Below are 3,058 nucleotides of genomic sequence, written 5' to 3' on the forward strand. Positions count from 1 at the left end.
CTAACACAAGTGCGAAAAGTGTTTTTTCCACACTAATACAAGTGCAAAAGTGGTTTCCTGCACCAACACAAGTGCAAAATTGGTTTTTCAACACTAACACAAGTGCGAAAAGTGGTTTTTCAACACTAACACAAGTGCGAAAAGTGTTTTTTCCACACTAATACAAGTGCAAAAGTGGTTTCCTGCACCAACACAAGTGCGAAAAGTGGTTTTTCAACACTAACACAAGTGCGATAAGTGGTTTTTCAACACTAACACAAGTGCGAAAAGTGGTTTTTCAACACTAACACAAGTGCGAAAAGTGTTTTTTCCACACTAATACAAGTGCAAAAGTGGTTTCCTGCACCAACACAAGTGCAAAAAGTGTTTTTTCAACACTAACACAAGTGCAAAAAGTGTTTTTTCCACACTAATACAAGTGGAAAAGTGGTTTCCTGCACCAACACAAGTGCAAAATTGGTTTTTCAACACTAACACAAGTGCGAAAAGTGGTTTTTCAACACTAACACAAGTGCGAAAAGTGGTTTTTCAACACTATCAAAAGTGCAAAAAGTGTTTTTTCCACACTAATACAAGTGGAAAAGTGGTTTCCTGCACCAACACAAGTGCAAAATTGGTTTTTCAACACTAACACAAGTGCGAAAAGTGGTTTTTCAACACTAACACAAGTGCGAAAAGTGTTTTTTCCACACTAATACAAGTGCAAAAGTGGTTTCCTGCACCAACACAAGTGCGAAAAGTGGTTTTTCAACACTAACACAAGTGCGATAAGTGGTTTTTCAACACTAACACAAGTGCGAAAAGTGGTTTTTCAACACTAACACAAGTGCGAAAAGTGTTTTTTCCACACTAATACAAGTGCAAAAGTGGTTTCCTGCACCAACACAAGTGCAAAAAGTGTTTTTTCAACACTAACACAAGTGCAAAAAGTGTTTTTTCAACACTAACACAAGTGCGAAAAGTGGTTTTTCAACACTAACACAAGTGCGAAAAGTGGTTTTTCAACACTAACACAAGTGCGAAAAGTGTTTTTTCCACACTAATACAAGTGCAAAAGTGGTTTCCTGCACCAACACAAGTGCAAAATTGGTTTTTCAACACTAACACAAGTGCGAAAAGTGGTTTTTCAACACTAACACAAGTGCGAAAAGTGTTTTTTCCACACTAATACAAGTGCAAAAGTGGTTTCCTGCACCAACACAAGTGCGAAAAGTGGTTTTTCAACACTAACACAAGTGCGATAAGTGGTTTTTCAACACTAACACAAGTGCGAAAAGTGGTTTTTCAACACTAACACAAGTGCGAAAAGTGTTTTTTCCACACTAATACAAGTGCAAAAGTGGTTTCCTGCACCAACACAAGTGCAAAAAGTGTTTTTTCAACACTAACACAAGTGCAAAAAGTGTTTTTTCAACACTAACACAAGTGCGAAAAGTGGTTTTTCAACACTAACACAAGTGCGAAAAGTGGTTTTTCAACACTAACACAAGTGCGAAAAGTGTTTTTTCCACACTAATACAAGTGCAAAAGTGGTTTCCTGCACCAACACAAGTGCGAAAAGTGTTTTTTCAACACTAACACAAGTGCGAAAAGTGGTTTTTCAACACTAACATAAGTGTGAAAAGTGGTTTTTCAACACTAACACAAGTGCGAAAAGTGGTTTTTCCACACTAATACAAGTGCAAAAGTGGTTTCCTGCACCAACACAAGTGCGAAAAGTGGTTTTTCAACACTAACACAAGTGCGAAAAGTGGTTTTTCAACACTATCACAAGTGCAAAAAGTGTTTTTTCCACACTAATACAAGTGCAAAAGTGGTTTCGTGCACCAACACAAGTTCGAAAAGTGGTTTTTCAACACTATCACAAGTGCAAAAAGTGTTTTTTCCACACTAATACAAGTGCAAAAGTGGTTTCCTGCACCAACACAAGTGCAAAAAGTGGTTTTTTTTAACACTAACACGAGTGCGAAAAGTGGTTTTTCAACACTAACACAAGTGCAAAAAGTGGTTTTTCAACACTAACACATTGCGAAAAGTGCTTTTTCCACACTAATACAAGTGCAAAAGTGGTTTCCTGCACCAACACAAGTGCGAAAAGTGGTTTTACAACACTAACACAAGTGCGAAAAGTGGCTTTTCAACACTAACACAAGTGCGAAAAGTGGTTTTTCCACACTAATACAAGTGGAAAAGTGGTTTCCTGCACCAACACAAGTGTGAAAAGTGGTTTTACAACACTAACACAAGTGCGAAAAGTGGCTTTTCAACACTAACACAAGTGCAAAAAGTGTTTTTTCCACACTAATACAAGTGCAAAAGTGGTTTCCTGCACCAGTACAAGTGCAAAAAGTGGTTTTTCAACACTAACGCAAGTGCGAAAAGTGTTTTTTCCACACTAATACAAGTGCAAAAGTGGTTTCCTGCACCAACACAAGTGCGAAAAGTGGTTTTTCAACACTAACACAAGTGCGATAAGTGGTTTTTGAACACTAACACAAGTGCGAAAAGTGGTTTTTCAACACTAACACAAGTGCGAAAAGTGGTTTTTCAACACTAACACAAGTGCGAAAAGTGGTTTTTCCACACTAATACAAGTGCAAAAGTGGTTTCCTGCACCAACACAAGTGCGAAAAGTGGTTTTACAACACTAACACAAGTGCGAAAAGTGGCTTTTCAACACTAACACAAGTGCGAAAAGTGGTTTTTCCACACTAATACAAGTGGAAAAGTGGTTTCCTGCACCAACACAAGTGTGAAAAGTGGTTTTACAACACTAACACAAGTGCGAAAAGTGGCTTTTCAACACTAACACAAGTGCAAAAAGTGTTTTTTCCACACTAATACAAGTGCAAAAGTGGTTTCCTGCACCAGTACAAGTGCAAAAAGTGGTTTTTCAACACTAACACAAGTTCGAAAAGTGTTTTTTCCACACTAATACAAGTGCAAAAGTGGTTTCCTGCACCAACACAAGTGCGAAAAGTGGTTTTTCAACACTAACACAAGTGCGATAAGTGGTTTTTGAACACTAACACAAGTGCGAAAAGTGGTTTTTCAACAC

Source organism: Myxine glutinosa, unplaced genomic scaffold (genome assembly GCF_964187855.1).
Source record: "Myxine glutinosa unplaced genomic scaffold, kmMyxGlut1.1 SCAFFOLD_455, whole genome shotgun sequence".
Classification (NCBI taxonomy): domain Eukaryota; kingdom Metazoa; phylum Chordata; class Myxini; order Myxiniformes; family Myxinidae; genus Myxine; species Myxine glutinosa.